The 14,225-nt window shown below is 29.8% G+C and overlaps 1 protein-coding gene across 1 annotated transcript in view; it reads right to left on the bottom strand.

The window, feature by feature from the left end:
• LOC129961910 (uncharacterized) overlaps positions 1–11,832 on the bottom strand; it is a 59,273-nt gene extending 47,441 nt beyond the window's left edge. The window contains exon 1 of the mRNA XM_056075540.1: positions 11,749–11,832. The gene's annotated coding sequence lies outside the window, so the exon portion shown is untranslated. The remainder of the gene's footprint in view (positions 1–11,748) is intronic.
• Between the last annotated feature and the right edge of the window lie 2,393 nt (positions 11,833–14,225).

The following is a 14,225-nucleotide window of genomic DNA, read 5'->3' as shown; positions in this document are numbered from 1 at the left end:
AAATATTTTTTGTCTATTAATATAAAATAGACTTTTCCTAGAAGAAAAGGAATCCATTCTTTTTGGATGGAATCTTTAGAATATTTCTTTTTTATAACTGAATAAGGAAACAGTTACATTTAAATTCTTCTGAGCAACTTTAATGGTTAGTTTGTGACATATGCTTAAAATATTAGCAATAACCATTTTTACTTTATGAATCATGTCACGTTTTGTGTCAAGAAAAAAGCATTTGCCTGAAATCTTTTTTTTTTCCTAATTTAATTTATTTTAAATAAAACTGGACAGAACCGAACCTTTATTACATACTTATTGTTCAACATCGATGATGATCATATTTCATCCAATAGTCTTATCGATGGCATTTGCATACGAACTACACAACTGGTTCAACATTAATGATAAAAATGCTTAACTTTGACAGAGATGGAATTCCTTAAGGGAAAAGCAGTCGCTGGATAAAGTAGGCGATTCCGTATTTCCTCGGGTGGTATAGCATGGTGGTGGGTTGTGTTGATGACATTTTCATGAGGAATTATGCTTTCTTCTTTGATTTCGTAAAAAGAAAGATAATGGATATTTGTCAGTGCTCTTAATATTCGTGTTGCTATTAGAAGTGACCGACCAATCACATACACTGGAAGTCAAATATCAGTGCATAGTGAGCATAATAACTTCAAGTAAAGATAAAGAATGGCTTGACAGTTTGAAAATAAAAATTTCTTTACAAATGGCAGGAGTATGGAAGAACATTGAAAACAGTTCAAGATTGAAACTTTCTACACATTCTTTGATGATAAATTTAGTTTAAGACAATCAGATTTTGTTGTTTCTTCCATCTGACCAACTCTTCTTGCTGTAGCTGTAAAGAGATAGGATCCCCAATTCACCATGCCACAGAGTGCTTACTGAGAGCACATACTGACTGATGGCACATGTGAAAGCCAGAAACAAGTCTCGAGAAAGAATGGTACAGGAGAATTGCATCGAATACCCTTTCATACGGCAAGATTCACTCCATAGTAAATCATATTCATAAATACCAAGATCTCTTGCCACTTGTTAAAATCAGCCGAAATTATTCCCTCAAAAGTGCAATACTCTGCAGAACCACATTCTCACGAAGGAAATCAACACCACAGGACCCAGATGGACGCTACAGATTTATGACTCTATAATGTTTGTCTATATGCTTATGCATGTCATATAGATGTTCAATGTAATTTCTCAATTTTTTTTCTTTTCATTTGACATTCATTCATTTGACACCGATGGGATTCTCTCTGGAGATCCCTGGATTGTTTGCCGTCTCTTTCTTTCTTTTATCCTCTTTTTTTGTTATTTTTCTTTTTTCCCTTCCATTTTGTGCTCACCAAACTGGTTAGATAACGTAGTGTTATAGGCACCGGGAACACAACAAGGCGTTATGTTATGTTATGTTTCACAAAGTCAGCATGCAAATAGAGTTGCTGCTCCAAAGACAAAAAAGTTTTTTTTTCCCTTTTGTGGCTTTTTATGGAAAAATCAAAATAGGATTCACGGCGTCTGTGTTAAACTATTAAAGATATGAATAAATCCAAATAAATGAATCCATTGATAGCGAACCTAATTCTTTAAAACATTATAAATCTTTATCATAAATTTTATAAATTTTGTGAGGAGTGGTGCAGCCATCAACAACAATAATAAAAAAAATCAACACCTCTGTAGTCTTGTTATTTATTAGCGCATTTTCACAAAATAGGTGTCGATGGGAATGACTCGAAGTGGCAGTTTTGTTTAAATCGATAAACTGATTAACCGACGAAGTTAATAATAATTATTAATTAATATTTCGAAATTTTACCACTCAGATAATCGAGACTTTTCAATAATTCGATCCAGAAAGTATTTTTATAAAGATTTGAAGTTTGCTCTTCTTTATTGTTCGAAGGACAAAACGTTATATATTGAGTCACAATCCCCGAAAATCTTAAGGAGGATGTGATTTCATCTTGAGAACATTCCACGACGTTGGATTACTCATTACTTCTTTCTCACTCCTTCTTCTTATTATATGTTCAAGGGATACATATTTCACAGGAAAAAGCTTTTTTTTTTAAGCGTATGAGAAAATCGAGGGGAGAATTCTCCTCTCAGCCAAAGACAAAACAAGCAACCTCATCAGCCGAACCTCCCTTTCTATACTCCGTTCGGCAGCTGAGGTACTTCTTCGTCTAGTTAAAATTGAGACCATCTTAAATTAATTCGGTGTAATTACAGAACGGTATGCTAATATATGGCAATATAAATAAAATAAAACCTGCTCACACTGCTATTTTTAAAATACTAAAAGTTAAAATATAAGAATATCTCAGCCGTCCCAAATATATTTATATAAGCCATGGGAAATCAACGAAGGCAAAATTATGTTCGCACATAATACATTAAAATTCGTCTTAGCTATATTCTTGAAACAAAGTAGATTTCTACTCAATTTAGTCACTATTTCTGAGATGTAAAGATTCTAGGTGGATAGATTGAAAACTGTGAAAAGCCCCTCAGTTACAAAGATTACCATCAAACAATAATCTCTCATCTTGTACCTTTTGAAGAAGAATGCAAAGCGAAAAGTGATACCCAACCCTCGAGATTCGGCAACTTAGTCGACTTGAGAGACACGGATTCCATTTTCAGCTAATGAATCAAAATCCTCAGGGCAAATATAAATTACACAGTTCATTAGAACACCGCTATTTCTCAGTCAGATGATATTCTTTCAAGAAATATCATGAAGTTTGTATTCACAATTTAACTTTCTTCGGTGCTGACTTATGCTTTACTAAGCATACCATTATATGTGCATAAGCTTTCAATAAGTATTATCAAAAAGATTTGTAACATTAACGCTTAGTAGCTCAAATAATTAATGTTAATTCTCTAACGAGAACCAGAAGCTTTATGACACAAATTATAGAGTTTATAAGAGTTCGGTGAATTAAAGAATTTCAAACGATACTGAAACCAATAATAAGAATTATCCTTGCATGTTAATGTAATGTAAATGCTGTAAATGCTGCTATCCTCATTTTAAAATTTATTATTATTTATATAACACTGATTACATTCACGTAAAAAAAGTATTTAATCTTGATACAATGCAGGCTTGAATAAACGCAGCAACGAAAATAATTTAAACTACTGTTGCAAAATATCCTCAAAAATATTTTTAAAAATTCGCTATAATTAGAAAAAAAAATTGTATGGGATCATATCGCTGAAAGGTACCTTTTTGAATTTTTAAGTGATGTTAGAAAACTGATTTTTAAGATATAATGTGCTTTGTAGTTATTGAGGAAAATTGTAAAGATTTTTTATTCATTCTAAATTAAAAATATAATTAAAACTTTTTGAACTTTTCTTAGTTAGCATTGGTTTTCCAGAATGAAACTATGCAACAAATTTGGCAGCTTTAAGTTCAACGGTTTGTCCTATAAAGAGTTGTTAAGAATTTTTGCATCAAGTACAATTTTTGATCATTTATGATAAGGTGCAGTTTATAGATAATATAACAGTTTATAAACATCTCTGATTCTTTTATCTTTTTGTGCAGGTTCAGTCCTATTTTAGGTAATTTTGAAACGGTCAAAGTGGCTCATAATACACTGCTAAATATTTTTCACAAGCTGTAATATTTTGTAAGTAAGCTTTCATAAGAAGATATTTTCCACAAGCTATCCGATTTCGTCAATCGTTATTTTCGTATTTATATTAAAGAGAAAATCGTGATCCTTATATACATCCTCAACGGTCGCCCACATCCCACTTATCTCCAGCTTTAACAGATATTGCAAAATAAAATTTATCTGAATCTACAACTTCAATAATTTACCGAATATTTATTTGAATTAATATCACCACTTTGGAGATAAAGATAAAAAAAAACCAATACTTTTTGTTTATCATGCAAGGTAATTTAAAGCTTCTTTCTTTTATTGTCAAAGGGTATGCTTCACCTAAGAGGCTTTTTATACCTATATTAATGTCATAAATATGGTGAATGAACTGCTGGCTTATAAAGAGTGAAAAAATAGTTTTATGTAAAATAGAACTCTATCTTACAATTTATACTAAATTTGATACTGAATAAATGATGTAGTTACTAGCATTCCTCCATGCAAGTCACCGAAAGTAATAAGCAAAAGTATAAAGAATGGAATGTCTTCTAGCTAATAGAGCATCGATATATTTCCCAAGTATACGTTTCGAAGAAAATACAAACGCGTTTCTCCTGTTAACTAATTTGATATCTCATTACTTTACAGCAATGATATTCTAAAATACAATTTCAAACGTCTTATAAATCTTTTTAATGTATTGCTCGTATTTCTGAAATCTATTTACAACAATCGTTTTTCTAATTGCTTTATTCAGATATAAATAGTTCTAAGTATTTCTTTTAAAGAGAACACAGCTTGGATATGTTTATTTTTACCAATTTGTCTTAACCATATTTTACTGTAAGTGCATAAATTTATTTTTTAACTTTCTCTTAAACAAGATACAAAAAAAAAAAAAAAAAAAAAATGTAATCATGTAAAAATTCGAATTTAAATTTTGATGAATATTCTGAAAAAATTTATTTTCGGAATAATCTATCTACCCGTGAAGACAAGAAATTAGAAATACAACAAGTTACATTGTTGGAATTTCGTGTGGGATCTTTCATCTAACATTATAGATTTCAATAAGATTTTAGACTTAATCTATAAAAGTAAAATCTGTCTCCAGTTAATTTATCATTTTACACGCAAATATTGCAACTTAAAAATACCCTGATCTTGATAAATGAAATGTGGTATATGTTTTTTTACTAGAATTATTAATCTGATAAAAATTTTGATCTTATCCACTCATGCCTCTATTGTGAGTCTGTCAGTCTATCCATGTAATGTTGTTGTTTCTAAGGGCACTTGCCATGGACAAGCCCGCTGAACGAAGCCAGCGATTTAAACTGAGAGGGTACCTCTTTTGTTTTATTAGCGCCAACTAGGGCCAAGAGTACGATTTTGCTACTCACGCGTCACATTCGCTTGCACAGTCTTTTTTTACAGGGGGGCACATTCACACATCTCACAGACAGAACATATGAAGAACAAACATGCCCGAACCAGGACACCAAGAACACGGGGAAGGCGCTCTACCCCTATGCCAGGACGCCGGCATCCATGTAATATGAACACTATGATTTGGCCGGGATAGCCTGGTTGGTAGAGCGTTGAGTTCGAACCACGCCGGCCGAAGATTCCTCGCGTGCTTGTTGGCTGACGCGCGTATAAATCTGTCGTGGTTACAAAGTCCTCCATGTAATACCACTGCGGGTACTGGATCAAGGGTGATTGTTCTCTGATTCAGGTCTAAATTACGATCTGTGAATGAAATGCATAAATGAAGTCCGCCCCGTAATAAGGGTTGTGACGTGTATGTAGCTAAGTCGTTCTCTTGGCCTTAGATGGCGTTACGATAGAAACAAGAGGCGCTCCCCCTCAGGCTTAAATCGGCTGTCTTCGAACAGCGGGCTTGTCCATGGCAAGTGCCATAAGAAACAGAAACAACAACAACACTATAATTTAAATAAACACTACAACAACAACAACACTATAATAAAAATTAGTATTTGATCTTATCTTTATTAGAGTAGATCAGAGTAGATCTGCTTCAACTTTTCGACCCAATTGACCGCAAAGAAAAGATTCAAAATGCATAATCTATTCTTTTCACTTTACGAAAAAATTGAGCTCCAAAATGCTCTATATAGTGGAAACACATGGATAAACAGATGGAAGAAAATATTCTTAAGGTTTGTTTCTTCTTCTGAAAATTATTATTAAAGTATCAGCCTCTAATAAGAAAATCTTAACAAGATAATATTTAAGGCTTTATTAGATTAATTAAAAAAAATTGTTTTTAAGAGAAAACGGTATTAAAATGTAAAAAAAAAAAAAAAAAAAAAAAAAAAAAAACGTTATAAATGGCAAAATTGTATTTATATTTTCAGAACAATATTTATGTGCTATATTTTAAAGTTTTACATTCTCTTTCAACTCTTGAACTTTCAAAATAAATCAAATCTCAATAAGAACTGTTGATCGATTGAAAAAAATTCAATCTTGAAAACTTAACCTTTCAATTTATATAATAAGAGGAAACGTAACTTTATATTATAATGAAAAGTTCAGTCATTTTATGAAATACCCTATAAATTATAGGAACCGTCTGTATCAAAGAATGAATATGACTATGATTTGATTTGTGTACTTGTTTTAGCTAACAAACTTTTATCTTTTTTTATTATTGAAAATATTTTTTGCTGAAATTTGATAGATCCTTGTGGAATAATAATCATTAGAATCATTTGGAGAATTGCATTCGATTTTGATCTGATTCAATCGAGCGTTGTATACTCAGTATGCTTGCAATAAATGCAACAAAGATCGCATGTCCAACAGAAGTCAGGGATCTAAATATTAGTCTAGTTCACAAGAGTATTGGCAACAGCCATTAGCAACATACAAAACAACACTATTTCTTCAAATAATATCACATGTCTTAATTCGAATCTATTTCCAATTTTTTATATTTTGGATGCAATTTTTTTTCTTGTAGAATAATTTTAATAACTGAAAAATCTTATCCTAGAAGTAGCAATCAAGCATTTAGTTACATAATCGCTTTTAATATTTTAACCATACTGACACATTGGAAATGCAAAAAAGTGATAACATTATCAAAAAATGGAATTAATTAATTATTATTTTCGTTCCCTTATTTGCAACAATTTTCTCGTAAAGTACATTGTAATATTTTTTAGTAGGGTAGGGTTTTTTTTATAACATAGGGTTTTTTTATTATTATTTATTTGCTTTTATTGCTTCTGATTCAATAATTTAACATTTTCAAATATTTTTAATTTTTTTATTAATTTTCATAACTATTTCTTAAACTTCTGTCAGATTAATTTGACAGACAACTCCAACAATATATTTATTTGCTCTATAAATAAAAAAAATATTATATTAAATGAATTCCATATAACTTTTAAATCAGTTCTATAATACATTTTTTTGTCGAGACTGCTAAATCGACATTTTTTCTAAACTATGAATGCAATAGATATTCAAATGATAAATATAGAATTTATTACAGGTTATAAATTAAATATTCAAACACGTCTATTAATTATGACTAGAACTTCATTTGAATTTGAAATCTTCTAGATGCAATTAAAATTATTTGTACCATAATCAATAAATTTTTAAAAGCTTAATTATTTTTAAAACTAAAGGGATATAATTGTTTATTTTTTTGTCAAAAAAGCAATATGATTTTTATTAAGTTAAATTAATCTGAAAAAGAAATTTATTTTATTACAATTAGAAAAGAAAAACATTTTATTATTTGAAAAATGTCTGATGTATTTTTCATTTTCAAAGCATCAAGTAAAAAAAAAATCTTTAATACAAAAACTTTATTTTGACATTTATAAAACCAATTTAACACAATTTTAAATTGAAGTTTTATTTTAATTTGCATTAAACTTCACTTTTCAAAAACTGAAAATGTAAGTTACGAATTGGCATGAATTTTAAATTTTGCATAAAAAAAATTAATATCTAATTGCCATGCATATAAAGCTTCTTAAGTTGAATTTATTTTTATTCTGTTTTAAAAATCCTTTGAGGAATTAATAAAGTAATTATATTTTGTAAAAAAATATATAGTTTTCATTTCCTTTAAAATCCCAAACGATATTTTTTTTCTAAAACCAACGTTGCTAATATCATATGGATTAATCTAATTTACATCTCAAATATAATTAATGAAAGAAATTCAATGTAATTTTCTTTAAAAACATATCATAAGCTGAATGTATCATTAATAAAATTTGTGTTGTTACCTTCTGCAAACTTTAAATGCAGATCAAATATTTGTTTCATTTTTTTGTTTTACTTTTTAGAATTTATATTTGTGCACTTCAAATGCATCAGAGTTTCTAGAAATTTTCTTTCCAATGCGTGTTTCTTATTTTAATTCAATAGCTGATTACGATAGTTGACCTTATCTCGTTTATCTCCTTGGGAAGTTGGGATTAGAATAATAATAATTAAGATCAACGAACAATGAAGATATTAAGGATTTCGGGCCTGCGATAGCATGAAACCGAAGTATTTATTGTAAGGGTTGTTTTTAAAAAAATGTTTTTGAAAAAATATCCAGGATAAAATATAATTTTTAATAATATAAGCAGTATTAATAATTTTAAATAAATATTTGAAAAATCATTAAAATGAATTTATTCTTAGTAATGTGGCTTGTGAAATAAATTTGATTACATAAAAATCAGCTTAAAAATATAAATTATTACAATTGACACCATTATAATTTTCTAAATAAATAATAAAAAATTTAAAAAAATATTCGTTTTTTTTTTTTTTTTCGAAGTACAATTTTTTCAAGCATTTCATTTGTATTTTTAAGGAAACATCATTAATTTTCTTATTTCAACCAACGTCTAAGTCACATTTTCGCTTTAAAAAAAAATGGTGGTTCAAATTTTTATAACGCTGCATATTAATAAAGATTAAAAATAGACTATAATTTTTCTTGGGAAGTAATTAAATGGTTCCATTTGATGGCCGAAAGAAATTGCGTATTACACAATTGTATTACAAGGCTGCTTTAGTGATATTTTTTTGCAAATTTATTCATCTATGAAACACAGTGTTTATTAAGCCATCGAGAGTTATCACCTAAAACTTCCTCGCATCCTCACTGATAGATGTATTTGTGTATTATTTACCATATGCCATTGGTGAACAATAGTTGTGAAGAGCCTAGTGATATGTCACCGTATGCCATTGGTGAACAATAGTTGTGAAAGAGCCTAGTGATATGCCACCGTATGCCATTGGTGAACAATAGTTGTGAAACAGCCTAGTGATATGTCAGCGTATGCCATTGGTGAACAATAGTTGTGAAAGAGCCTAGTGATATGCCAGCGTATGCCATTGGTGAACAATAGTTGTGAAGAGCCTAGTGATATGTCACCGTATGCCATTGGTGAACAATAGTTGTGAAAGAGCCTAGTGATATGCCACCGTATGCCATTGGTGAACAATAGTTGTGAAACAGCCTAGTGATATGTCAGCGTATGCCATTGGTGAACAATAGTTGTGAAAGAGCCTAGTGATATGCCACCGTATGCCATTGGGGAACAATAGTTGTGAAGAGCCTAGTGATATGTCACCGTATGCCATTGGTGAACAATAGTTGTGAAACAGCCTAGTGATATGTCAGCGTATGCCATTGGTGAACAATAGTTGTGAAAGAGCTTAGTGATATGCCACCGTATGCCATTGGTGAACAATAGTTGAGAAAAAGTTTAGCAATATTATCTTTGGCGATTAATCGTTGGATCATGATAAGCGCAAAAGAATGAAATAATCGAACCGAAATCATTTTGACGCCTTTTTCCCAAGCAACTCAAAGGGCTATTGAGGTATCACATTCACAGACAGTGCGTTTTTTAGATTCAAGGAAAACCTGAAACGTGGAGACTTGGCAAAATCTACAGTTTGAAGTTTTTGACAGTTAGAAAAAATTCTCTTTAAATTACTTCGCATACTAAAAATTGGTATATCACACAGACTTGTCATATGTTGATCATGTCAAATAAACTTAAAAAGCAAGCTAATTTTTGTCATCAAATATGATAGAAAAACCTTTACGTCAACAATATCATATTATATTTGGATAAACTTTGAATTTACTATATTATTATAATAAGACTATATTATTATGATTATTAAGTCATTTTATTCATATATTACGATCATAACAGTCATATATTATTATTATAACAAGATTTGACGTTATTAAACATTTACCTCATTATCAAAATGCAAGTAAGAAAAATATTATAAGTATTTTCAGAATTATTGTTCTTTTCCTTTTTATCAATTCATTCATTATTTATACTATTTTTCCAAGATAATCTAACCAAAAAAATCAAAGAATTTTTTTTTTTTTTTGCACATGCAATATCATACACACACACAAATTCTAAAATGTTAAAAGAAACTACGATTGATACAATATCAAGGCGGTCTTTTTTTCAATTCCTACTCTCACACTCTCCCTATATATATTTATATATCTTGTTCAAATTTTGAATCGTTAATAAAATAATTTTTATTTATCCACTCAAGTTCAAATGCATTTTTTAAAACTTGTAGTGGATAACATTTGATGTTAATACAGATTTTTCAAATATTAATTCATTAATTATTAAATGTAATTAATTTTTAATACTTTAAATAAAGTTTTAGTAGTTTGTAATGAAAATTGAAATCAGCAGGCTATAGCTCAATCGGTAAAATGCAAGGATTTCAGCATTCTTCACGTGAAGGTGAAGAATGCGAATTCAGTTCTTGCGAAAGTAGGAATTGACTTAATTTATTTTTATATTACTTGTTTATATGACATTTTCTAGTTTCATTTTGGGATAATACGGAGAATGAAAACTGATTCCTGCTTTTTTTGAACAATATTTTTTTTTTATCAAAAAGGAGAAAATTAATTTTAGTTCAAGATGAATATTTTAGCAAATACCGTTTTCTTTTTAAAATGTGTCCTCTCGAGATATAACAACATTAAATTTGCAAACAGAGCATTTTCTAAAGCTTCAATCTCAAGTTTTTTCTACTCTTTTGTCATCATGCCAGTCTGCAATTGCTATTAATATTCTTCTTATATTCATAAAATTATTAATTAATATTCTTAATCATTAACAGAAATCGATGCTCTCAGAAATTTTTCTTGAATAAAATCACTTTACAATTAGCATAATTAGTGGCTATGGATTCAGTATCTATAATGAACTTATCTTCAGTTCAATATATTTAGAATAAAAAACTATTTAATATAATCTAATTCGAAAATCTAAAATAAATCGCATTTCACATTATAAAATAAGCTCTTAAAATTGAAATGATTCTCACAAATAAATAAAAATTAGTTTAACGGATTCACAACGCTTGTAAATGCATTTATATAAGATATAATGAGATTACAATACAAAAAATCTTTCTACAATACCAAATTTTTTAAAAAATTCGAAGGAGATAAAAAAAAATCGTGCTTTTTTTCTATTATAGTAGCGTTTGAAAAGCTACTATAATATATAGATTTTTAAGAGTTATATCTTCGGTGTTAAAAGCATATACACATAATACATTTCTACCATTGGTGAAAATATCCTTTATTTTAAGAGACTAAAATTAAAATATATAATTAATATTAAATTTAATTAGTTAATAAACATTTTAAATTTGAAGGCAGAGATATTCCTGATTTCCGTATTTCACAAATTATACTTAACCTAAGAAAAAAAGCTAATTAAAATAAATTAATTTGAATTGAAAATTAATAATTTCATTTTGGATTTTTAATTTAAGATGTATAATTTTATTATTATTACTCTTTTCGTATTATTTTAACATTTTTAACTTCTTAATTTACTTAATCCACTAATAAGCGAGAAATCAGGCATTATTTCTACTAATTATCTGTTCTTAATATTCTAAGTTATTTCTTAGATATTTAAAAAAAAAAAGGAAAGAAAGGAAACATTTTTTCGAAATAAAATGCATTTAAAATTATAAAAGAGAACAAGTAATATTTTTTGATTGGAAAAATCATCCTCCTTACTTGGTCGCAACTTTCAACTTTCTTGCCTTTCTCAGATCTCTGACTTTTCCGCTCTGCTGTTGGAACTGGAAAGAGGCACAAAAGTGGGAACTGAACTCCTTTATATTATTCTCTCTACCTGGAATCGGCTGATCCCGAAAGTGACGTCACAGAGGGCGGCGCTCTGGAACCACGCCCGCAATTTGCGACAGGCCCCCTTGAGATTCAGAATTAAATGGGCCCTGGGGACCCTCTCGTGCTCATTGGATGTGATCATCTCCGGGAGCGACAATTCGAGTCCCACGGAAACTTGTGTGATTTAGCAAATACGTGTGGGCACTCAGGGAAAACTGGAGAAAGTTTGAAAGATGTAGGCGTTTTGAGGAGAAATGCGGGGGATGAATTTGTATCCGTCCAAAAGACCATTAGACATGTTAAACAGGTGGGAAGAATTCTCATTTACTTGGTAGAAAAGTTTCGGTGCAGTGCTAAAAGTTTTTCTTTTCGTTTTTAGAGAGATGAATTGTAGAAGCGTTTGATAAAGATGCAAATTGCTGTGTTAGGTGTGGGGGAGAATTTTAACTTCCGAATATGATTTATAGATGAGTGAACTGTTCAGAAGCACTACTGAAAATATTAATTTAAGTCTTTCATGGTTCAGGCACGCTAATTATATTAAACTAGCTCCCACTGGCGACCAATATGTTCGCCAAGATTTTTTTTGTGGATAAATATCCAAGTACCAATACTATATAACCACCAAAAATACAGTGTTTAATCAAAAGAGGAGGTAAAAACTATTAAAAATTTATCTTTTAAAATCAAAAAATTAAAACCCTATTCAGTCATCTTCGTTGAAATATTTATTTCCAAATAAATCTAATTTAAAACGAAGGTGTGTATTCTATTATATTGAATTAACACTTTGAAAAAAAGGAATTACATCTTCATAAATCATTCTAAAATATGATATAGTTTTTGTTTCCATTTTTTCTATGACTTTAAAATTCTAAGGTTGTTAAAAATATTCTTGAGAATGCACTTCAATGACACGCAATCAATATTAAAAAAAATATCTTTGAGGAGCCAATTAACTCAGACTTCGGGCCAGAGGACTCCAGGATCGAAACCAACTGCCATTAAAGGTATGTTATGTATATGAGCTGGTGAATTTTAAATTTGTTGTCATAAGCCAAACAACCATTTTTGGTGTAATGGGGAAATTTGGAGAGAGGTTTTATTTCAGATCAATGAACCACCGACCTTGGCGACAAATAGCAGTCATTTGATAATTTAATGATAAATTTGGCTACAAAAAAGGAGGGCTTTAGAAAATACAAGAATTAGGTCGATATTTCTATAACGAAACACGTTTCGGTGATCCTTCTAGAATTTTAGAAACCTTGTTGAAAAACATATATAAAGTAAGAGACTAAAATGAGTCTATCGAATTGTCTTTTAAAATTGTAAATTTCGATTGAGCTCTGTAGCTGCAATTTGAGAATTATTTTCCATACTGTCATATTTAACTATTAATTTACTATTTCTAAGTTGTTTTTTATTACTATAAGAATTGTTTTTAGGTACGACTGTGTTCATCGGCTACGCTTTCTAATGTAATAAAGTACCGTTATTCGTTATTGAAGTTGTTGGGCTTCTCGCTGTATACCCACTGAACGATTTTCATGAATACATTTAGCTGTTAATCATGAAATTGGGTTGTTATACTATTATAAATTTTCATTCAATTAAATATGTGTTGAGCACGTACCTGCCTTCATCTTTTTTTCTCTCATATACGAAATATAGTGGTAGTATTATAATTATCCAAAAATTCGAATTCGATATTGTGAAAAATCTCTACTTTTCAGATCTTTCTGAGTTCGAAAAACATTTTTTTGGAATTATGTCCATCTGTCTGTCAGTTTATTAGTTTGATTGTCTGTGTCTAGTTAAAAGCGTTTCTGATCACCCAGAAACGCTTTTAACTAGATGAATGAAATTTGATATATAGACTTACTAGCAAATCTGTAGATTTTTGTCAAATCTTGAATGAAATCCATTCACAAGAAGTCTATCTGTTCGCTTGATCGATCACACGTAAATTCGATTATTCCAGAACACAGAGAGCTTAATACATAAAATTTCCTGCCCAAGTATAGTATTTAAACAGATTCATCAAATTTTGAGAGAAAGTTTTCAAAACGCCAATTGTCTCTCGTTCTGTATTTTCGTAGGCATCTAAAAACAACAACTCGTAAATGGAAAGGCATAAATCAATGACATTCGGCGCTTTATCTTGGGATTACAATTGTGATTTCGTATCAAATTTTGATTTCCTTCGGCCAGCAAAAAGTTGCTCAAAATACATATTCGCTTGATATTTAATAAAACAAGTCAGATCCACATCAAAGACCTAAATTTCCTAACTACAGTTCGTTAATGCCATGAAAGGTATTTACTTCAAAACCTTACTCAAAGTTCATAACTTTATGTGG

Source organism: Argiope bruennichi, chromosome 2, assembly GCF_947563725.1.
Source record: "Argiope bruennichi chromosome 2, qqArgBrue1.1, whole genome shotgun sequence".
Taxonomy (NCBI): domain Eukaryota; kingdom Metazoa; phylum Arthropoda; class Arachnida; order Araneae; family Araneidae; genus Argiope; species Argiope bruennichi.
The sequence above is the reverse complement of the archived record's forward strand: the minus strand, read 5'-3'. Positions and strand labels throughout refer to the sequence as shown.